Source organism: Lynx canadensis, chromosome X (genome assembly GCF_007474595.2).
Source record: "Lynx canadensis isolate LIC74 chromosome X, mLynCan4.pri.v2, whole genome shotgun sequence".
NCBI classification, from domain to species: Eukaryota; Metazoa; Chordata; class Mammalia; order Carnivora; family Felidae; genus Lynx; species Lynx canadensis.
The window spans coordinates 71,130,841-71,156,963 of record NC_044321.2 but is presented as its reverse complement, the minus strand read 5'-3'; the positions used below and the strand labels follow the sequence as shown (position 1 = coordinate 71,156,963).

Sequence of the window (26,123 nt, the reverse complement as noted above, 5' to 3'; positions counted from 1 at the left end):
AACATATTTAAAGATCATAAAAGCCATTTATGAAAAGCCCACAGCTAACATCATCCTCAACGGGGAAAAACTGAGAGCTTTTTCCCTGAGATCAGGAACACGACAGGGATGCCCACTCTCACCGCTGTTGTTTAACATAGTGCTGGAAGTTCTAGCATCAGCAATCAGACAACAAAAGGAAATCAAAGGCATCAAAATTGGCAAAGATGAAGTCAAGCTTTCGCTTTTTGCAGATGACATGATATTATACATGGAAAATCCGATAGACTCCACCAAAAGTCTGCTAGAACTGATACATGAATTCAGCAATGTTGCAGGATACAAAATCAATGTACAGAAATCAGTTGCATTCTTATGCACTAACAATGAAGCAACAGAAAGACAAATAAGGAAACTGATCCCATTCACAATTGCACCAAGAAGCATAAAATACCTAGGAATAAATCTAACCAAAGATGTAAAGGATCTGTATGCTGAAAACTATAGAAAGCTTATGAAGGTAATTGAAGAAGATTTAAAGAAATGGAAAGACATTCCCTGCTCATGGATTGGAAAAATAAATATTGTCAAAATGTCAATACGACCCAAAACTATCTACACATTCAATGCAATCCCAATCAAAATTGCACCAGCATTCTTCTCGAAACTAGAACAAGCAATCCTAAAATTCATATGGAACCACAAAAGGCCCTGAATAGCCAAAGGAATTCTGAAGAAGAAAACCAAAGCAGGAAGCATCACAATCCCAGACTTTAGCCTCTACTACAAAGCTGTCATCATCAAGACAGCATGGTATTGGCACAAAAACAGACACACAGACCAATGGAAGAGAATAGAAACCCCAGAACTAGACCCACAAACGTATGGCCAACTCATCTTTGACAAAGCAGGAAAGAACATCCAATGGAAAAAAGACAGCCTCTTTAACAAATGGTGCTGGGAGAACTGGACAGCAACATGCAGAAGATTGAAATTAGACCACTTTCTCACACCATTCACAAAGATAAACTCAAAATGGATAAAGGACCTAAATGTGAGACAGGAAACCATCAAAACCTTAGAGAAGAAAGCAGGAAAAGACCTCTCTGACCTCAGCCGTAGCCATCTCTTACTCGACACATCCCCAAAGGCAAGGGAATTAAAAGCAAAAGTGAATTACTTGGACCTTTTGAAGATGAAAAGATTCTGCACAGCAAAGGAAACAACCAACAAAACTAAAAGGCAACCAACGGAATGGGAAAAGATATTTGCAAATGACATATCGGACAAAGGGCTAGTATCTAAAATCTATAAAGAGCTCACCAAACTCCACACCCGAAAAACAAATAACCCAGTGAAGAAATGGGCAGAAAACATGAATAGACACTTCTCGAAAGAAGACATCCAGATGGCCAACAGGCACATGAAAAGATGTTCAGCGTCGCTCCTTATCAGGGAAATACAAATCAAAACCACACTCAGACACCACCTCACGCCAGTCAGAGTGGCCAAAATGGACAAATCAGGAGACTATAGATGTTGGAGAGGATGTGGAGAAACGGGAACCCTCTTGCACTGTTGGTGGGAATGCAAATTGGTGCAGCCGCTCTGGAAAGCAGTGTGGAGGTTCCTCAGAAAATTAAAAATAGACCTACCCTATGACCCAGCAATAGCACTGCTAGGAATTTACCCAAGGGATACAGGAGTACTGATGCATAGGGGCACTTGTACCCCAATGTTCATAGCAGCACTCTCAACAATAACCAAATTATGGAAAGAGCCTAAATGTCCATCAACTGATGAATGGATAAAGAAATTGTGGTATATATACACAATGGAATACTACGTGGCAATGAGAAAAAATGAAATATGGCCTTTTGTATCAACGTGGATGGAACTGGAGAGTGTGATGCTAAGTGAAATAAGCCATACAGAGAAAGACAGATACCATAGTGTTTCACTCTTATGTAGATCTTGAGAAACTTAACAGGAACCCATGGGGGAGGGGAAGAAAAAAAAAAGAGGTTAGAGTGGGAGAGAGCCAAAGCATAAGAGACTGTTAAAAACTGAGAACAAACTGAGGGTTGATGGGGGGTGGGAGGGAGGGGAGGGTGGGTGATGGGTATTGAGGAGGGCACCTTTTGGGATGAGCAGTGGGTGTTGTTTGGAAACCAATTTGTCAATAAATTTCATATATATATATATATATATATATATATATATATATAAAGAATTGATCTAAACAGATATAAGCAATATAACTGAACAAAAATTTAGAATAATATTCATAAGACTAATAGCTGAGCTTGAAAAAATAGCATAGAAGACATCAGAGAATCTCAGCATAGAGACATGCAGAGAATCTCAGCATAGAGACATGCAGAGATCCAGTAACTAAAAAAGTCATGATGAATTTAAAAATGCTATAAATGAGGTGTAAAATACAATGGAGTCAGTCACAGTTTGGATTGAAGAGGCAGAGAGGAGAATAGGTGAATTAGAATGTAAAAAAAATGGAAAAAGAGGAAGCTGAGAAAAACAGAGATAAAAAATTCTGGATTATGAGGGGAGAATTAGAGAACTAACTGATGCAATTCAACAGAACAATGTCCATATCATAGGAATTCCAGAAGAAGAAGAGAGAGAGAAAGGGGCTGAAGGTGTACTTGAACAAATCATAGCTGACAACTTCCGCAATCTGGGAAAGAGAAACTGAAATCCATGAGACACAGAGAACTCCCTTCAGACGTAACTTGAATCGGTCTGCTGCACAACATATCATAGTGAAACTGGAAAAATACAAAGATAAAGAGAATTCTGAAAGCAGCTAGGGATAAATGGGCCTTAACATACAAAGGTAGAAGCATAAGGATAATAGCAGACCTAGCTACTGAAACTTGGTAGCCAGAAAAGAATGGCAGGAAAACTTCAATGTGATGAACAGGAAAAATATGCAGCCAAGAATCCTTTATCCAGCAAGCCTGTAATCAGAATAGAAGGAGAGATAAAGGTTTTCCCAAACAAACAAAAACCAAAGTAATTCATAACCACTAAACCAGCCCTACAAGAGATTCTAAGGGTGATTATGTGAGTATAATGTTGCAAGGACCACAAAGTACCAGAGACATTACTATAAGCATGAAACCTACACATAACACAATGACTCTAAACCCATATCTTTCAATAATAACACTGAATGTAAATGGACTAAATGTTCCAATCAAAAGACATAGGCTATCAGAATGGATTAAAAAAAAAGACAAATCTATTTGCTGTCTACAAGAGAATCATTTCAGACCGGAGGACACTTTCAGATTGAAAGTGAGGGGATGGAGAACTATCTATCATCCTACTGGAAGTCAAAAGAAAGCTGCAGAGCCCTACATATATCAGACAAACTACTTTTAAAGTAAAGTCTGTAAAAAGAGATGAAGAAGGGCATTATATAATAATTATAGGGTCTACCCATCAGGAAGAGTTCACAATTATAAATGTCTATGCACCGAATTCAAAAGCACCCAAATATATAAAACAATTAATCACAAACATAAGCAAATTATTGATAAGAATGTGGTAGTTGCAAGGGAATTTAATACTCCACTTACCACAATGGAGAGATCATCTAGACACAGAATCAGTAAAGAAAAAATGGTGTGAATGATACACTGAACCAGATGGACTTGACAGATATATTTAGAACTCTACATCCCAAAGCAACAGAATATACTTTCTTCTTGAGTGCACATGGAACATCTCCAAGATAGATCACATACTGGGTCACAAAACAGTCCCCAATAAACACAAAAGAATTGACATCATACCATGCACACTTTCAGATCACTATGCTATGAAACTTGAAATCAACCACAGGAAAAAGTCTGGAAAACCTCCAAAAGCATGGAGGTTAAAAAACATCCTACTAAAGAACAAATGCATCAACCAGGCAATTAGAGAATAAATTAAAATGAAAATTCAACAATCCAAACCCTGTGGGATGCAGCAAAGGCAGTCCTAAGAAGAAAATACATTGCAATCCAGGCTTATCTCAAGACAGAAGAAAAATCCCAAATAAATAATCTAACAGCACACCTAAAGGAACTGAAAGCAGAACAGCGAAGACAACTGAAACGCAGCAGAAGAGGAGAAATAATAAAAATCAGAGCAGAAATAAACATTATAGAATTCAAAAAAGAAAAAAAAAACCAGTAGAACAGATCAATGAAACCAAGAGGTTTTTTTTTTTTTGAAAAATGAACAAAATTGATAAACATCTAGCTAGGTTTCACAAAAAGAAAAGAGAGAGGACCCATGTAGATAAAATCACAAAAGAAAATGGATTTATTACAAACAATCCCTCAGAAATACAAGAAATTATCAGGGAATACTATGAAAAATATTCCAACAAACTGGACAACCCAGAAGAAATGGACAAGTCCCTAAATACCCACACACTACCAAAGCTCAAATGGGAAGAAGTAGAAAATTTGAAGACCCGTAACTAGTGAAGAAATTGAATCAGTCATCAAAAATCTCCCAACAAATAAGAATCCTGGACCAGTTGGCTTCCATGGAGAATCCTACCAGACATTTAAAGCAGAGTTAATATCTCTCCTTCCCAAGCTGTTCCAAAAAATAGAAACTAAGGAAAACATCTGGACTCATTCTATGAAGCCAGCATTACTTTGATACCCAAACCAGACAGAGACCCAGAACAAAAAATGAAAAAAAAAGAACAACAGGCCAATATCCCTGATGAATATGGATGCAAAAATTCTCAACAAGATTATAAAGAATTAAATTCAACAGAATATAAAAAGAATTATTCACCATGATCAAGTGGGATTCATTCCTGGGCTGCAGGGCTGGTTCAATATTCACAAATAAATCAATGTGATACATCACTTAAAAGAATGGATAAGAACCATATTATTCTGTCAATAGATGCAGAAAAAGCATTTGAAAAAATACAGCATACTTTCTTGATGAAAACCCTCAAGAAAGTTGGGATAGAAGGCATATACTTAAACATCATAAAAGCCATTCATGAAAATCCCACAGGTAATATCATCCACAACAGGGAAAAACTGAGAGATTTCCCCCTGAGATCAGGAACACGACACAGATGTCCATTCTCACCACTGGTGTTTACCATAGTATTTGGAAGTCCTAGCATCAGAAATCAGACAACAAAATGAAATATAAGGCATCCAAATTGGCAAAGATGAAGACAAACTCTCACTTTTCACAGACGTCATGATACTTTACATGCAAAACCCTACAGAAAGTACCAAAAGTCTGCTAGAATTAATACATGAAATCAGCAATGTCTCAAGGTAGAAAATCAATATACAGAAATCTGTTGCATTTTTATGCACCAATAATGAAGCAACAGAAAGAGAAATAAAGAAATGGATCCCATTTACAATTGCACCAAGAAACATAAAACACCTAGGAATCAACCTAACCAAAGAAGTAAAAGATCAGTATGCTGAAAACTATAAAAATCTTATGAAAGAATTTGAAGAAGATACCGAGAAATGGAAAAAAAAAAATCCATGCTCATGGATTGGAAGAATAAATATTGTTAATATGTCAGTACTTCCCAAAGCAATCTACATATTCATGCAATCCCAATCAAAATTGCACCAGCATTCTTCTCAAAGCCAAAACAAACAGCCCTAAAATTTGTATGGGCCTACAAAAGACCCCGAATAGCCAAAGTCATATTGAAGAAGAAAAAAACCAAACCAGGAGAAAACACAATCCCAGACTTTAGCCTTTACTACAAAGCTGTAATCATCAAGAAAGTATGGTATTGGCACAAAAACAGACACAATGGAATAGAATAGAGAACCCAGAATTGGACCCACAAATGTATGGCAAACTAATCTTTGACAAAGCAGGAAAGAATTCCAATGGAAAAAAGACAGTCTCTTTAACAAATGGTGCTGAAAGAACTGGACAGCAACATGCAGAAGAATGAAACTAGACCACTTTCTTACACCATACACAAAAATAAACTCCAAATGGATGAAGGATCTGAATGTGAGACAGGAAACCATCAAAACCCTAGAGGAGAAAGCAGGGAACAACCTCTTTGACCTTAGCTGCAGCAATTTCTTACTCAACATATCTCCAAAGGCAAGGGAATTAAAAGCAAAAATGAACTATTGGGACCTCATAAGATAAAAAGCTTCTGCAGTGCAAAGTAAACAATCAACAAAAATAGAAGGCAACCGACCGAATGGGAAAATATATTTGCAAATGACATATGGGAATAAGGGCTAGCATCTAAAATCTATAAAGAACTCACCCAGAAAACAAGTAATCCAGTGAAGAAATGGGCAGAACACATGAATAGTTACTTTTCCAAAGAAGACATCCAGATGGCCAACAGACACATGAAAAGATGCTCAACATCACTCCTCATCAGGGAAATACAAATCAAAACCACAGTGAGATACCATCTTATGCCAGAGTGGCTAAAATGAACAAATCAGGAGACTCTAGGTGCTGGCGAGGATGTGGATAAACAGGAACCCTCTTGCACTTCTGGTGGGAATGCAAACTGGTGGAGTCACTCTGGAAAACAGTGTGGAGGTTCCTCAAAAAATTAAAAATAGAACTACCCTATGACTCAGCAATAGCACTGCTTGGAATCTACCCAAAGGATACAGAAGTTCTGATGCATAGGGGCACTTGTTCCCAAGTGTTTATAGCAGCACTTCCAACAATAGCCAAATTATGGAAAGAGCCTAAATGTCCATCAACTGATGAATGGATAAAGAAGATGTGGTTTATATATACAGTGGAATACTAATTGGCAATGAGGAAGATGGAAATCTGGCCATTTGCAGCAACGTGGATAGAACTGTAGGGTATTATGCTAAGTGAAATAAGCCAGGCAGAAAAAGACAATACCGTATATTTTCACTTGCATGTGATTCTGGAGAAACTTAACCAAAGACCATGGGGGAGGGAAAGGCGGAAAAAAAAAAACAAAAAGTTATGGAGAGGGAGGGAGGCAAACCATAAGAGACTCTTAAGGACTGAGAACAAACTAAGGGTAGATGGGGGTCAGGGAGAGGGGAAAGTGGGTGATGGGCTGGAGGAGGGCACTATTTGCAATGAGCACTGGGTGTTGTATGGAAAATAATTTGTCAATAAATTATATTAAAACACAATGACGTGAGTGGTATCCAGATGTATCCAGGGGATAAGATAAACTTAGGGTCCTCCCACTCTGCCATCTTCTCCTACCTCCCCCACGTCTGATAGTTTTAAGAAACATGATCACTGGTTTTGCTCTCTTCCAGTGCAAATTATAGACATATGTAAATATTGTGTCAATATATTGATTTGGAAAATGCCATGTTATTTTCCTGTGTTTCAGAGTAAAACATTACATAATGCTTTTTCTTTTAAATATCAGTAATACCTGTTTCATCCTAAAACAGCAGATAAAACAAAACCACTTGATTTTAATTTTCTCTCTTTTAGTTACTTTTCCTTAGGTAGTCTTTTTTTAATTTTCTTTTTTCTCTTTTAAACCTTATATATTGGCTGCCAGGGCTGTGATTTTTTCATTCTATTTTTTTATTTTATGTACATATATGTGTACACACACATGCATATATATGTATATGTTTATATATATTATATATATTTGTAATATATATTATATATTATATATTATATACATATATATAAGTTTCCTAGGTAATATACCATGCAATATTGGTTTCAGGAGTAAAATTAAGTGATTCATCACTTACATACAATACTCAGTGCTGGTCACAACAAGAACCCTCCATAATACCCATCACTCATCTAGTTCATCTCCCACCCATTTCCTTCCATCAACCTTCTGTTTTATCTCTATTGTTAAGAGTCTCTTGTGGTTTGTTTCCCTCTATCCCCTTCCCTATCTTCCCATATGTTCATATGTTCTGTTTCTTAAATTCCACATATGAGTGAAATCATATGGTATTTGTCTTTTTCTGACTGACTTATTTTGCTTAACATAATACATTTTAGTTCCAACCACATTGTTGCAAAGGGCAAGACTTCATTCTTTTCAATAGCTCTGTAATATTCATTATATATATGTCACATATTCTTTATCCACTTATTAGCTGATGGACATTTGGTCTGTTTCCATAGTTTAGCAATTGTTGATAATGCTGCTATAAACATTGGGGTGTATGTATCCTTTAACAAATAGTAACTACAGTCCATATCATCAGGATAGAGCCAGAAATTGCATACAGGTTTTAGATATTCTCATAATTTTAGCTTTCTTTCCTAGGATTGCCTTTAGACTGTTTATTATGTTGTTGCCAATGTATAGGAAAAAGCCCACTGATTTTGATTTAATATCCTTTAATCAGTTGACAAAGAACAAATTAAAGAAAACAAACAACAAAATTTTACAACTACATAATCTTCAAGTATTGACTTATGGAATCTACATACAAAGATAGCACTTGCTAAAATATTGTTTTACAGAAAAATTGTGATAGTCTAAAAATTGTATAGTCTCCATAAAGCCCACACCCAGTTTCCATTGTTATTAATAACTTACATTAATATGGCAATTTTGTTACAATTTATTAACCAATAGAGGCACATTATTATTAACTTAAGTCCATTTTTTTACCCAGATTTCCTCAGTTTTTAACTAAGGTCTGTTTTATCTTCCACATCCCATTTATTTTTCATGTCTTCTTAGGGTCCTCTCAACTGTGGAAGTTTCTCAGATTTCCTTTTTTGATGATATTAGTAGTTTGAAAATGATAGACCAGGTGCTTTTTAAATATTCCTCTATTAGAATTTGTATGATGTTTTTCTCACGATTAGCTGGAGAGGTTATGGGTTTTGTGGGAGGAGAGGACAGAAGTGCCATTCTCATCACATCATACCAAGTGTACACACTGTCAAAATTACTAAGCACTTTTGATGTTAAACTTGCTTACCTGGCTCAGGTAGTATTTGTCAGGTTTCTTCCTTGTAAAATTACTACACCCCTGCAGTGGTTCTATACTGTATCACTTTTAAGAAAGAAGTCAATATGTACTGCCCACACTTAAAACACATTATTCACCTCTACATCCTTGAGGGCAGAGTATGTACATAAATAATATGGATTTTTTTTGCATAATACATTTGTCTTTTATTTATGTATTTATGTATTTATTTATTTATGGACTTACAATTTTTTTTTATTTTGGTTTATAATCAAATACAATTTTTTTTTTGCTAACATTGTTCTAGCTTTGGCCATTGGGAACTTTTATAGTTGGCGCCTATGTCCTTTGACATGACATAGCCCCATCATCATTTTTTGAGGACTTTCTTCTTTTATGGCACTAAAAAATGTTCCAGATACATTTTATAGAACATTATATTTCAATCTGAGTGTTTTTATTATTAAGGATCTAGTGTTCCCCACTCCTCTACCTTGATTTGTTTTTCATATTATTCAAATATAAGAATTTTACACTAATATACATAAAGCATTGGAAGAAATTTTTACTTACAAAGTTATAGGAAAGTCATCAACAAGATTGCTATCAAGAAGATGTTTTACAAAAATCAGAAAGAATACATAGAAGTTTAAAAGATAAACTTTAAATTAAAATAGTAAGTGTCTGAACATTTAGGCAATGTGGCACAGGTTGATATACTTAATATGTTGTTCTTGAAGCCACATATTAAATAATACCATACATATTGAGTCTTTCATTTCTATTTCCAAATGCAGAAATGAAATAGTTGCCTTTCTTTTTTTAATTTTTTTAATGTTTATTTATTTTTCAGACAGAGAGAGACAGAGCATGAACAGGGGAGGGTCAGAGAGAGAGGGAGACACAGAATCCGAAGCAGGCTCCAGGCTCTGAGCTGTCAGCACAGAGCAGGATGTGGGGCTTGAACTCATGGGCCACGAGATCATGACCTGAGCCAAAGTCTGACACTCAACCAACTGAACCACCCAGGCGCCCCAAAATAGTTGCCTTTCAAATGTCAGAAATAACAACCATAGACATGCTTAATTATGGTATTTAAAGGAACATGGAACTAACATATTGTTAGATCCTTACACTGAAAGGAGTCCCAATTTTTCCAAATTATAATACATTTTAGTTAATGTTAACTTAAATATATATACAATACCACACTGCTAGAAATGAAACATGAGGACCATGGAATGAGGCTGCAAGTAGCAAAGATTTAAATCAAGATTTAAAATCAGATATTCCATCTATAAAATGGTTTGGAATCATTGCATTCATTTTAAATTATTTTTTTAAAATACTCTAAATTTAATAAAGCAATTTAAAAATTTGTATAATCTTATACCATACATTCTAAACCCTATGCCAAGGGATTTAACCATAAACTTTCTATAAACTACAAATTATAGTTTGTTCCTTATTTTTTCCTTTGAAGTAACAGTTTCTACTGAACAATGCAGTGTAAAAGAGTTTCCTAAGTGAAATAAATTAGATCAAGGAAGACAAATACCATGTGATTTCACTCATAAGTGGAATCTAAAAACAAGTTAAAAAACAAAAATAAGAATATTTGTCATATACGAAGCCTGATTATAACATACTGTTAAAATATTTGTTTCGATTTTTAGAATGCTAGGGATGAAATAAAGGAAAGAAAGAACACTGAGCAACATAGTTATAATGAAGCAAAGATGTAGAGTTAGTAGACAACTAGAACAAAAAATGATAATGACAAGCATACTGGTATGTGCATACTTAACAGTGTGCGATCATGATACAGTGCTGTTCCTAAATGAAGTACTAAATTACAACTCAATTACATAGGAATGTTTTGGGGCTTTAAAATGATCAAGCCAAGTTATTAATATAACTATTTTTTTTCTTTCTCCAAATTTTTATTTAAATTCTAGTTAACTTATAGTGTAATATTAGATTCAGGTGTACAATTTAGTGATTCATAACTTACATATAACTTTAATACTTTGCTTTTAATATCTGTTTTAGGAATAATTGTATGTTATTCATTTATGCTGCAATTTAATAATTTAGCTCATTCTCTTAATTTTCTGCATTATTTGTAGAAAGCAGGATGACTTAGATACCCTTACTTTTCCCAGAAAGTCACAGCCCATCTTGTAGTAGTATGATAATTTTCCACACGGACTGCCATGTTTGTTTGTTTACCACAAGAGGGAATGCGAGGCTGTTGCCAATATCTTAGGAACCTTTCTTCCTGTGTCCCCAGTCTTGTTGAAGAGAAGCATGAGAGAATCAAGACATATAAAGTTCCTTCTCAAACTCTCCTTAAGACATAATACAGAATAGCTAATATGACATTAATAATCCATCATATTTTAATTAATAATTTCCTTAACCCCTTTTCTTTTGTTTAAAATATCCTTGGCACATCTATAAAACCACTCTATTTAATTTAAGAAAATATTAACTTTGTACTGTAACCAAAAAAAATTTAACAGAACATTTCTTTAGAACATGAAACATATCATAAATAAAATAAAAAAGAAATTTATATATATATAAAACATTCTTTGGTGACAATTTATATTTGACATTTTATCCAGCATGTTTCTATCAACTAATTTATTGTAAAAATACACTCATGTTGGAATATCAATTTAGGAATCTTTAAAAAATTTTATCAAGGGGTCACAGAGGATAATTTAAATTTCTCTACCACAGAGTCAAATGCATTTAATATTAACCTCCAATTTCAGCAGTTCTTAAAATTGTAATTCATGGTGAAAAGAGATCAAAGGAAAATATGCTGAATGGGGGAAGGGCCAACATGGTGGAGGAGTAAGAGGATCCAAAGTTCCCTCGTCTCACAAACAAAGCAGAGTTGAAGCTAATGGACTTTGAAATCTGAGAGTATTGGAGGAAGAGATTGTATCTTCCAGGGACACACTGGGACAACGTGACAAGGCATAGAGCTACTTCAACAAACAAATCAACCCACACCAACTGGAGGGGTCAAAACATCACAACGAGTAGGGAGATGAAGTAACCAAAGTCACAACAACAGAGATCAAGTAACAATCTCCACAAAACACATCTTGCAAGGCCTGGCCCTGGACAATGTATGACCCCTCTTTAATATAATAATTCTCACAGGTGCAGGATACATAACAAGCTTTTAAAACCCATTAGGGACAGAAAATGAGTCAAAATGATGAAACAAAAGAATTCTCCTCACAAGAAATTCCAAGAAAAAATGACAGCTAAATAACTGATCAAAACAGATTTAAACACTAAAAATTAACAAGAATATAGAGTAATAGTCATAAGATTAATCACGGGGCTTGAAAAAAGCATAGAACAGCAGAGAATCTATTGCTGCAAAGATCAAGGAACTAAAAAATGCTCATAATGAATTTAAAAAATGCTGTCAATGAGGTGCAAAATAAACTAAAGGTGGGACAGCCAGAATTGAAGAGGTAGAAGGGAGAATAGGTGAAATAGAATATAAAATTATGAAAAAAAAGATGAAACTGAGAAAAAGACAGATTTAAAAAAATTCTGGATCACAAGCAGAGAATTAGAGAACTAAGTGACTCAATGAAACAGAACAATATATGTATCATAGGAATTCCAGAAGAAGAAGAGAGAGACAAAGGGGCTAAAGGTGTGATTGAACATATCATAGCTGAGAACTTCCCTAACCTGGGAAAAGAAACAGACATTGAAATCCAGAAGGCACAGAGAACTCCCCTGCGACATAACTTGAATTGATCTTCTGCATGACAAAGCATAGTGAAACTGGCAAAATACAAAGTTAAAGAGAGAATTCTGAAAGCAGCTGGGGATAAATCGGTCTTTACCTACAAGGGTAGACACATAAAGGTAGTAGAGGACCTATCTACTGAAACTTAGCTTGCCAGAAAGGAATGGCAGGAAATTTTCAATGTGTAGATTAGGAAAATTCTGCAGCCAAGAATCCTTTATTCAAAAAGCCTGTCATTCATAATACAAGGAGAGCAAAAGGTTTCCCCCCCAAAACAAACAAACAAACAAAAAACCTGAAGGAATTCATCACCACTAAACCAGCTCTATAGGAGATCCTAAGGGGGACTCTGTGAGTGAATGTTGCAAAGACCACAACACACCAGAAACATGACTGCAAGCATGAAACCTACAGATAACACAATGACTCTAAACCCATATCATTCAATAATAACACTGAATGTAAATGGAATAAATACTCCAATCAAAAGACATAAGGTATCAGAATGGATTAAAAAAAAACATGACTCATGTATTTTCTGTCTACAAGAGACACATTTTAGACCTGAAGACACCTTCAGATTGAAAGTGAGGAGATCGAGAACCATCTATCACGCTACTGGAAGTCAAAAGAAAGCTGGAGTAGCATACTTATATCAGACAAACTAGTTTTAAAGTAAAGGCTGTAACAAGGGATGAAGAAGGGCATTATATCACAATTAGGGGGTCTATCAAGAAGACTGAACAATTATAAATGTTTATTCACTGATTTCTGAAGCACCCAAATATCTAAAACAATTAATCGCAAACATAAGCAATCTTATTGGTAAGAATGTGGTAATTGCAGGGGACTTTAATACTCCACTTACAACAATTGACACACCAGCTAGACAGAAAAACAATAAATAAACAATGACCCTGAATGATACACTGGACCAGATAGACTTGACAGATATATTTAGAACTTTTCATCCTAAAGCAGCAGAATATACATTCTTCTTGAGTGCACATACAGCATTCGCGAAGATAGATCACATACAACCACAGGAAAAAGTTTGGAATACATCCAAAAGCATGGAGGATAAAGTATTTCTTCTTTAATTGCCTGGTTCACCCCCTCATTCTTTAGTAGGGTGTTCTTTGATTTCAAGTTTCATAGCACTGTGATCCGAAAGTTTGCATGGTATGATCTCAATTCTTTTATGTTGTTTGAGGACTGTGTTGTAACCCAGTATGTGATGTATCTTAGCGAATATATATATATACAAATGAAAATGAAAACACAACAGTCCAAACCCTTTGGGATGCAGCAAAGGTAGTCCTATGAGGAAAAAAACACTGCAATCCAGGCCTATCTCAAAAAAACCAGAAAAATGCCAAATATAAAATATTTTTTTAACTTTTTTAATGTTTATTTTTTTTTTGAGAGAGAGAGACAGAGTGTGAGCGGGGGAGGGGCAGAGAGAGGGAAACACAAAATCCGAAGCAGGCTCCATGCTCCGAGCTGTCAGCACAGAGCCCAATGCAGGGCTCAAACTCACAAGCTGTGAGACATGACCTGAGCCTAAGTCAGACGCTTAACTGACTGAACGACCCAGGCGCCCCACAAATGTAAAATCTAATAGCACATCTAAATAAACTAGAAGCAGAACAATAAAGAAATCCAAAATCCAGCAGAAGAAAAGACATAATAAAGATCAGAGCAGAAATAAACTATATAGAATCCAGAAAGAAAGAAAGAAAGAAAGAAAGAAAGAAAGAAAGAATAACGAATAGTAACTACAGATCAATGTAACTAAGTGTGGTTTTTTGAAAAAATACACAAAATTGATAAACCGCTAGCCAGTCTTCTCAAAAAGAAAAGAGAGATGACTCAAATAGATAAAATCACGAATGAAAATGGATTTATCACAACCAATCCCACATAAATACAAGTAATTATCAGAGAATACTATGAAAAATTATATGCCAACAAGTGGATAACCTGGAAGAAATGGACAAATTCCTAGACACGCACACACTACCAAAACTCAAATGGGAAGAAATAGAAAATTTGAACAGACCCATAACTAGTGAGGAAATTGAATCAGTTATCAAAAATCTGCCAACAAATAAGAGTCCTGGACCAGAAGGCTTTCCAGGGGAATTCTACCAGATTTTAAGAAAAAGTTAACACCTATCCTTCTCAAGCTGTTCAAAAAAAAAAAGGAAGGAAAACATCCAGACTCATTCTATGAAGCCAACATTACCATGATTCCCAAATCAGACAGAGACCCCACAAAAAAAGGAGAATTATAGGCCAATATCCCTGATGAACATGGATGCAAAAATTCTCAACAAGTTACTAGCCATTGAAATTCAACAACATATAAAAAAATTATTCACCATGATCAAGTGGGATTGATCCCTGGGCTACAGGGTTGGTTCAGTATTCACAAATAGATCATTGTAATGCATCACCTAATAAAAGAAAGATAAGAACCATATGATCCTGTCAATAGATGCAGAAAAAGCATTTGACAAAATACAGCATGCTTTCTTAATAAAACCCCTCAAGAATGTCTGAATAGAAGTAACGTACTTCAACATCATAAAATCCATATATGAAAAGCCCACAGCTAAAATCATCCTTAATGGGGAAAAACTTAGAGCTTTCCCCTGAGATCAGGAAAAGGACAGGGATGTACACTCTCACCACTATTGTTTAACACACTGATGGAAATCCTAGCATCAGCAATCAGACAACAAAATGAAATAAAGTTCATCCAAATTGGCAAAGAAGAAGTCAAACTTTCATTTTTCATAGATGTCATGATACTCTACATGGAAAACCCTACAGACTCCACCAAAAGGCTGCTAGAACTGATGCATGAATTCAGGAGAGTCACAGGGTACAAAATCAGGGTACAGAAATTGGTTGCATTTATATACACCAATAATGAAGCAACAGAAAGGAAAATCAAGAAAGTGATCCCATTTACAATTGCACCAAGAACCATAAAATACGTAGGAATAAACCTAATGAAATATGTAAAATTCTGTGTGCTAAAAACTATAGAAAACTTATGAAGGAAATTTAAGAAGACACAAAGAAATGGAAAAATATTCCATCCTCATGGATTGGAAGAATAATTTTTAACATATCAATACTTCCCAAAGCAATCTACACATTGAAAGCAATTACAATCAAAGTTGCACTGGCATTCTTCTCAAAGCTAGAACAAACAATCCTAAAATTTGTATGGAACCACAAAAGACTATGAATAACCAAAGCAATATTGAAGAATAAAACCAAAGTGGGAAGCATCACAATCTCAGACTTTAGCCTCTACTACAAAGCTGTAATCACCAAGGCAGTGTGGTATTGGCACCAAAACAGACACACTGGAATAGGATAGAGAACCCGGAATTGGAACCACAAATGTATGGCCATGTAATCTTTGACAAAGCAGGAAAGAATATCCAGGGGAAATAAGACAGTCTCTTTAGCAAATGCTGTGGGGTGAACTGGACAGCAACATGCAGAAGAATGAAATTAGACCACTTCTTACACCATACCCTAAAATAAAATCAAAATGGATGAGAGACCTAAATGTGAGACAGGAAACCATCAAAATCCTAGAGGAGAAACAGGAAACAACATCTTTGATCTCATCCGCAGCAATTTTATGCCCGACACATCTTCAAAGACAAGGGAATTAAAATAAAAAAATGAACTATTGGGACCTCATCAAGATAAAAACTTCTGTACTGCAAAGGAAACAATTAACAAAACTAAAAGGCAACTGACTGAATGGGAAAAGATATTTGCAAATGACATATTAGATAAAGGGTTAGTATCCAAAATCTGTAAAGAACATACCAAACTCAACACCTGAAAAACAAATAATCCAGTGAAGAAATGGGAAAAATACATGAATATTCATTTTTGCAAAGACATCCAGATGGCCAATAGGCACTTGAAAAGATGCTCAACTCATTCATTATCAGGGAAATACAAATCAGAACTACAATGAGATATCACCTTACATGGGTCAGAGTGGCTAAAATGAACAAATCAGGAAACTACAGAGGCTGGTGAAGATGTGGAAAAACAGGAACCCTAATGCACTGTGGTGGGAATGTAAACTGTTGCAGCCACTCTGGAAGCCAGTGTGGAGGCTCCTCAAAATTTAACAATAAAACTTCCCTACGACCCAGCCATATCACTACTAGAAATATATCCAAAGGATACAGGAGTGCTGATTCATAGTGGCACATGTGCCCCCATGCTTATAGCAGTACTTTCAACAATAGCCAAATTATGGAAGGAACCTAAATGTCCATCAACTGAGGAATGGATAAAGAAGATGTGGTTTATATATTCAATGGAATACTATTTGGCAATGAGAAATAATGAAATCATGCCATTTGCAGCAACGTGGATGGAACTAGAAGGTATTATGCTGAGTGAAATAAGTCAGTCAGAGAAGGATAGATATCATACATTTTCACTGATATGTGGCTCTTGAGAAACCGAACAGAAGACCATGGGGGAAGGGAATGGAAAAAAATAGTTACAGAGAGAGAAGAAGGCAGATAATAAGAGACTCTTAAATACAGAGAAAAAACTGAGGGTTGATGGAGCATGGGGGGTAGGGGAAAATGGGTGATCGGCATTGAGCAGGGCACTTGTTGGGATGAGCACTGGATGTTGTATATAAGCAATGAACAACGGGAATCTACCCCCAAGACTAAGAGCACACTTTACACACTGTATGTTAGCCAATTTGACAATAAATTATATTTAAAAAAAGAAAGAAATCACTGCAGATTGAAATCATTTAGGTAATCTGCATGGAAGAAATCTGGGGATTAAAGGATAAAGAAATATTAGTGGGTGAGTAAAATTATTTCAACCTAAGCAAATTGAATGTGCAATAACACTGAATAGAAAGGAATGTAGTGTGGGATACAGTGAAAAGACAGCCAATTTGGTGGATAACATGCATAGTCAACTCAATAAGACACATAGGGATCTTTAACTAGTTGAGTAAGTAGACAAAGGATTCATGTATCAAGAGGAGTTATGATGAAGTAGGGGACCCTGGGTTTTCCTTATCCCTCAAACATAGCTGTACTGAGATCAGATTTACTTGGAAAACCCAGAAAATACATCTGAGGAGTGGCAGAATGACCTCCACAGGTTAAGGGAAACAGCTTGGATAAATACAAGGGACATGGATGTGAATTGGGGAAGATAAAATGGTGGAGCCATGGAAGGGAGGGAAAGAAAGAAAGAGAAAGAGAGAGGGGTTGTGAAAGTGTGGTATTGAGTTAGCACAAGAGGAAAACCTCTCTGGACCACAGACTGAGAAGCGAGGAATATTGAGTGCCCCAGTTCTGTTTTTAAAAAACAGCTTTTAGAACTGAAACTCTGAGGTTGTGGAAGTGCATGACTTTCTCCAGAGCAGAACCATGTCATGAGTTCCTAGGGAGGAGGGAGCTGGCCCAAGAGTGCATAATATGGTGTAGCAATCTCTGGGGCACAATGGGAGAGAACAGTCACTTTCCTGGAATAATTTTGGAAGATGGTTTTTTGCCTCCCCAAGGACACAAAACCCTGAAGGCGCCAGTCAAAGGCCTTTCATCAGCAGGTAGAGAGGCTCTACTCCAGAGGACGGGAATGGAACCATGCTGTGCCGGGTCCTTTAAGAATTTGGGTTTGAATCCCAGTCATATGCCAAATTCTGGTCCCTTTAAGACTTTGGGCTCTGAATCACAGCCAGATGCAAAAGAAAAAAATTCAAGAGAAGGCAACCTGGCTTCCCTCACTAATCCGTGAAGACTGCTTGAACAGTGGGAATAGAGATCCCCAGTCTTAGGACAAGAGATTGGGGTGGTGCCATTTTGCTGCCAACACCAACACATGAGACTTAAGAGAGCAACAGCAGCCCCAGTGGAAGCAAGACCCACATACACCAAACTGTCCTTCTTTTGTGGGAACTGCTAATTTACTGGTGAAAGACAGACACTGAGCCACCACAGCTGGTCTGTTCTCTAGATTAGCACTGCCACCATCCCCAGGCACCAACAAACAACTTTTTAAAAATTCTTCTTTAGCTCTTTGTTCCTTTTATTTTTGGGAATCGGGCTTATATTTTCTGATTTGCTTTTGTCATTTCCTTTTATCTTCTTTGTGTGTGTGTGTGTGTGTGTGTGTGTGCATCAGCCTTTTTTATTCTCTTTTTTCCCTTCTTTTCTCTTTTCTTCTGCATTTTTCTCTCTCTCCCCTCCACCCCCAGAATCAGCCTTATAGTTTTCTGATTCTCTGTTTGATTATTTTTTATTATGGTTCTTTCTATTTTTATGGGATCAAGCTCCCTTGTTTTTTCCCCAGTGTTACTTAAACAAATAAATCAAAGCACACCTATTTAAAGGTCCAAACACTTCACCACTGTAAGCAAGGAGGAGCTCTGCAGAAAGCTGACTAGTTGGAATGAGCAGGTAAACACAACAACAGAGTGCAAACAGCATACACCATAAACACTTCCTGGAGTGTCAGGCCCTGGACAGTGTATGACCCCTTTTTAATAGTAGTACTCTCGAGGAGGAGCCAAGATGGTAAACAACATTGAAGATTTTTTGTGTCTCGCGTCCATGAAATACAGCCAGATCAACACCAAACTCTCCTGCACACCTGGAAAACTGATTTAAGGAATAACACAACAATCTGAACCACAGAAGTCAGCAGGTACATGGCACGGACAGGTGAACTGGGGAAGAGAGAAGCCACGGAGGACAGGGAGCTGTTTTTGCGTGTGGAGAGAGGATGAAGACAGGGGGAGAATACGGGAAAAGCACTGTTATGGAAACTGGTCTGGATCACCCACCAGAAGAACTAAGCAGCACTCAGAGATATTGGAAAGCAGGCATTTTATTTTACACCAGTGGCTCAGAGGAGATCATTCTCCAGAGGTCTGAGCCCAGAACATCAACAGAGGGGACAATTTATAGTCTGTTACTTCTGCATTCCTCATTAGTAGTAATTTGGTGCCAGAGGCAAGAAGGGTGGTAACAAGAACCCAGAAGGGGAGTCTTCAGGCAGGGACTGGAATTTATCTATCAGTCCTGTTGGCCATCTCACAAAAGATTTTTCCCTATCAGCACCGCCCCCCCCCCAACCAAAACAGCTGGAGAGAAAGTGTAAAAGTGGAAACAGCTGGAGGAACTGAAATAAAAGGGAGAAAGGAGAAAAGAGAGGGTTTAGATTCCTTCTCCCATAAACAGGGGGAGCACAGAGTCTGAAACTCCACAGCTCAATACCTGATGGAGCTCAGGTGGGAAGGGCAAATCCCCAGGAACAGAGTGAAATCCCCTGGGGGACTTCAGGGCACACAGGGAGAGGTCGTTTCCCTGCTGGGAGGATATTTGCTAGAGGCTGTGTGGCTCCCCCAAAGGTAAAGGCCCCAGTAGACCCAGGAGAACAACCATATTTGCTGGTGCTGGAACAAGGTCATTAAGTGTGAAGCCTGATTCCAAATGTGTGTTGTGATTTTCCATAATTCCTGAAATGCTGCTGCTACACGATCACATGAAGTTTTTCTGGGATGGGCTGGCACCAAGCCTAATCTCTAGGCATCAGCAGCAGCATGATCCCACAAATGTTCCTGGGGGTGGCTGGCACCTGGCCATTGCTCAGTGAGACCCTCCCACAGAGGATCAGAACAGGTCAAAGCCATAGTCCCTCAGAAGTAAGGGGTCAAGAAAAACAGCTGCATCTGAGACAAATCTCAGGAGGGAGATTCTGCCTGCGGATTGGTCACGGACAGTGTAAAAGCGGGGAGTGGACAGAAGCCAGACACAAAAGGCAGTTGAGCGATTGCTGGTTGGGGAGAGCACAGACTTCCAATAGTAGAGACAGGGTAGCTGGGTGATGCCATTTTCACCCCTCCCACACATGTGCATACACACATACAGGTACCACAACAATCCACCCAAGTAAGCTAAGCAGTGTTTTCTAGTGGAGAACAGAGCAATTACATTAAGTCCCACCCAACTGGGCCAACCTCACTCTCCAGGAACACAAGTCTCTCTGTCTGCTTAGTTTACAGACTATAAAGTGCTTCATTGTTTGAACTCTAGCAGAAAAGGAAGTAATTTCAATCATGTTTCAGTCTGTTTGCTGGTCCATCTATTAAATATTCTTTTTTTCCCTGTTTTTTTTTCTTTTTTTGTTTCTTTTCTTTTTCTTGAATACAGAAAGAGAAAAAATTATTTTTATTTTGAATTTTTATTAAAAATATTTTTCTTCAATTTTTTTCTCCTATATTTTTTAATTTTTGGAAATATTTTCAAATCTATTTTACTTCCATCATTTCATTTTATTCTCTTACAGTGTATTCATTTTTTTCAAATTTTCAAAACATTTCCTTTTTTCTTTCCTTTCTTTCCCCATTTGTTCTCTAATCTATCAAGCCCCTTTCAATGCCCAACAAAACACACCTAGGATCTAGCATCATTTATTTCATTGTTGTTCCTAATTTTTTAAATTTAATCTTTTTTAATTTAATTAAATTTTTTTTAACTTCATGACTTTTCTCCCTTCAAAATAATGAAGCAAAGGAATTCACCCGAAAAGAAGAGCAGGAAAAAAATGACAGCCAGGGACTTAACTAACATAGATATAAGCAAGATGTCTGAATTAGAATTTAGAATCACAACAATAAGAATACTAGCTAGAGTTTAAATAGATTAGAATTACTTTTTGCAGATATAAAAGAAGTAAAAGCTAGTCAGAGTGGAATAAAAAATAATATAAATGAGCTGCAATATCAAATGGATGCCATGGCAGCAAGGAAGGATGAGGCAGAGCAGAGAATCGATGATATAGAGGACAAACTTATGGAGAATAATGAAGCAGGAAAAAATAGGGATACTAAGGAAAAAGAGCATGATGTAAGAATTAGAGAAATCAGTGACTCATTAAAAAGGAACAACATCAGAATCATAGGGGTCCCAGAAGATGAAAAGAGACAAAAAGGGGTAGAAGGGTTATGTGAACAAATCATAGCAGAACACTTTCCTAACCTGGGGAAAGAAACAGACATCAAAATACAGGAAGCATAGACGACTCCGATAGGATTTAACAAAAACCAACCATCAACAAGGCATATAATAGTCAAAGGAAAGAAAGAATCATGAAAGCAACAAGGGAGAAAAAGTCCTTAACCTACAAGGGAAGACAGATCAGGTTTGCAGCAGACCTACCCACAGAAACTTGGCAGGCCAGAAAGGAATGGCAGGATAAATTCAATGTGCTGAATCAGAAAAATATGCAGCCAAGAATTCTTTATCCAACAAGGCTGTCATTCAAAAAAGAAGGAGAGATTAAAAGTTTCCCCAGCAAACAAAAATTAAAGGAGTTCCTGACCACTAAACCAGCCCTGCAAGAAATTTTAAGGGGGACTCTCTGAGGGAAGAAAAGATGAAAAAAAAAAAGCAACAAAGACTATAAACTATAAAGGACCATAGAACACCACCAGGAACTCCAACTCTACAAGAAACATAATGGAAATAATGCCCCTGAGATCTACCCCTGAAATAGTTGTTGCACTATATGCTAACTTGGATGTAAATTTATATATAGTAGTACTCTCAGGTGTAGGACATAACAAGCTTTTGAAACATGCAAAAGAGAAAATGAAGGTATTCTCCCCAAAAGAAATGTCAAGAAGAAATTAACCAGAGACTTGGTCAAAAGAGATACAAACAATATATTTGAACAATTATGTAGAACAACAGTCATAACACTACAGAATGGGCTTGAGAAATGCATAGAAGACAGCAGAGAATATATTGTTGCAGAAATCAAAGACGTAAGAACTAGTCAGGATGAATTTAAAAAGGCTATCACTGAGATGCAAAACAAACTTGATACAGTAACAGTGAGGATTGAAGAAGCAGATAATAGAATAGGTGAAATAAAAGATAAAATTGTGGAAAATAAGCTGAAAAAAAGAGGGAAAGGAAATTACTAGGTCACAAGGGGAGACTTAGAAGACTAAGTGATTCCATGAGATGAAAAAATATCCATATCATAGGAGTCAAGAGACAAAAAAGAATGAGAAAAGAGGGCAGAAGTTTTATTTGGGGAAAAAAATTGTAGTTGAGAATTCCCTTATCTGAAGAAGGAAATAGGTATCCAAAATACAAGAGGCAGATAACTCCCTTCGCAATCAACAAAAACAATTCAACACCATGACATATCATAGTGAACTTGCAAGAATATAAGGAGAAAGAGAATTCTGAAAGAGGCTAGGGACAAAAGTTCCTTAAGCTACAAGGGTGGACACATAAGGTAAGTAGAAAACCTGTCTACTGAAACTTGCCAGGCCAGAAAGGAGTATAAGGGAATATTTAATGGGCTGAGTAGGAAAATTTGGTATCCAAGAATCCTTTATCGAGCAAGGCTGGCATTTGGAATAGAAGGAGAGATAAAGAGTTTCCCAGACAAACAAAATCTAAAGGAGTTTGTGACCACTAAAGGAGTTTGTGTCTTGCAACAACTTTTAAGGGGGACTTTCTGAGTGGTGGAAAAAAAGATCAAGGCAACAAAGACTACAAAGGACCAGAGAACATCACCAGAAACACAAAATCTACAAGTAACATAATGGCACTAAATTCATATCCTTCAGTGATTGCCCTGAATATGAATGAACTAAATGTTCCAATCAAAAAGATAGGGTATAAGAATGGATTAAAAAAATCAAGACCCATCTATATGCTGTCTTCCAAAGACTCATTTGGACCTGAGGACACCTCCAGATTGAAATCAAGGGGATGGAGAACCATCTATCAAACTAATGGAGGTCAAAAAAACCAAAACAAAACAGAAGTAGCCATATTTGTATCAGACAAAATAGATTTTAATACAAAGACTGTAACAAATGAAAAAGGCATTATATCATAATTAAAAGGTTTACTCATCAAGAAGATCTAACAATTATAAATAGTTATGCCCCAATGTGGAGGCAACCAAATATATACATCAGTTATTCACAAACATAAAGAAACTCATAGAAAACGATACCATAATAGTAGGAGACTTTAATACCCCACTTACAACAATGGACACACCATCTAAGCAAAAAGCCAACAAGGAAACAATGGCTTTGAATGACACACTGCACAAGATTGACTTAACAGATACATTCACAATATTTTATCCTAAAGCAGCAGAGTACACATTCTTCTCCAGTGAACATAGAACATTCTCCAGGATAGATCACATACTGAGTCACAAATCAGCCCTCAAATGTACAAAAAAATGAAGTTCATACTATGCATATTTTCCTATCATAATGCTAGAAAACTTCAAATCAACCACAGCAAAAAATTTGTAAAAGCATCAAATACAAGGAGTATAAAGAATATCATACTAAAGAATGAATGGACTAACCAGGAAACTACATTAGAATTTAAAAAACACATGGAAGCAAATGAAAAGAAATACAAGACAGTCTAAACTCTTTGGAATACAGAAAAGGAAGCCCTAAGAGGAAAGTAAATAGGCAATTTAAGCCTATCTCAAGAAGCAAGAAAGGTCTCAAATACACAACCTAACTCCACACCTAAAGGAATTAGAAAGGAGCAGCACATAAAGCAAAAAGCCAGCAGAAGAGAAATAATAAACATTGCAGCATTTCTATACAACAAGAATGAAGCAGCACAAAGAGATATAAAGGAATGGATCCCATTTACAATTTCACCAAAAAACATAAGATACCTAGGAATAAACCTATCCGAAGAAGTAAAAGATATGTACCCTGAAAACTATAGAAAGCTTATAGTAGAAATTTAAAAAGACACAAATAAATGGAAAAACATTCCATGGTCATGGATTAGAAGAACATTGTTACAATGTTGATACTACTCAAAGTAATCTACACATTCAATGCAACCCCTATAAAAATTGTACCAGCATTCTTCAAAGAGCTACAACAAGCAATCTTAAAATTTGTATGGAACCAGAATGACCCGAATAGCCAAAGTAATATTGGAAAAGAAAAGAAAAGCTAGAGGCATCACAATTTTAGACGTTAAGGTGCATTACAAAGCTAAAATCATCAAGACAATATGGTATTGGCAAAAACAGGCCTATAGATTAATGGAATGGAATAGAGAATCCAGAAGTGGACCTACAAATGTATGGCCAACTAATCTTTGACGAGGTAGGAAAGAGTAGGCAATGGATAAAAGACACTCTTTTCAGCAAATGGTGCTGGGACAACTGGACAGTGACATGCAGGAGAATGAAACTGGACCACTTTCTTACACCATACTAAAAAATAAATCCAAAATGGATGAAAAACCTAATTGTGAGGTATGATACCATCAAAATCCTACAGGATAAAACAGGCACCAACCTATTTGACGTTGGCTCAGCAAATACTTACTAGACAAGGAGGCAAGGGAATCCAAAGCAAAACTGAACTCTTAGGACCCCATCAAGATGAAAACCTCTGCACATCAAAGGTAACAATGAACAAAACTAAAAGGCAACAAACGGAACATGATGAGATATTTGCAAATGACATATCAGATAAAGGGTTATTATCCAAAATCTATAAAGAACCTGTCAAACTCAACACAAGAAAACAAATAATCCAGTGAAGAAATGGGAAGAGGACATGAATAGACAGTTTTCCAAAGAAGAAATCCAGATGGCTAACAGACACTCATCATCAGTGATGATGCCTAACATCACTCATTATCAGGGAAATATAAATCAAAGCCAGAATGAGATACCACCTCACACCTGTCAGAATGGCTAAGATTAACAGCTCAGCAAACAACAGATGTTGGTGAAGATGTAGAGAAAGGGGAACCTTTTTGCAGTGTTGGTGAGAATGCAAACTTGTGCATCCACTCTAGAAAACAGTATGGATGTTTCTCAAAAAAAATTAAAAATAGAACTACTTTATGCAATCGCATTACTAGGTACTTATCCAAAGGATACAAAAGGGCTGTTTCGATTAGGCACATGCACCCTAATGTTTATAGCAGGGCTATCCACAATAACCAAATTATGGAAAGACACCAAATGTCCATTAACTGAAAAAATATATGAAGATAATATGAAATATATATGTACAATGGAGTATTCCTTTTGCAACAACGTGGATGGAACTAGGGTGTATTATGCTAAGTGAAAAAAGTCAGTCAAAGAAAGAAAAATACCATATGATTTCACTCATATCTAGAATTTAAGAAACACAACACATGAACGTAGGGGAAAAGAAGGAAAAATAAGATAAAAACAAAGAGATAGGCAAACCATAAGAGACTCTTAAATACAGAGAACAAACTGAGGGTTGCTGGAAGGGAGGTGGGTGGAGATGTGGGCTA

At 36.5% G+C, this 26,123-nt stretch overlaps 1 long non-coding RNA gene across 1 annotated transcript; it reads left to right on the top strand.

The window, feature by feature from the left end:
• Positions 1 to 314: 314 nt before the first annotated feature.
• On the top strand, positions 315 to 24,518 carry LOC115507165. Its single transcript, XR_003966573.1, has 3 exons — positions 315 to 343; positions 16,808 to 16,811; positions 24,416 to 24,518. It is a non-coding gene; the product is annotated as an uncharacterized LOC115507165 (long non-coding RNA).
• Positions 24,519 to 26,123: the final 1,605 nt, after the last annotated feature.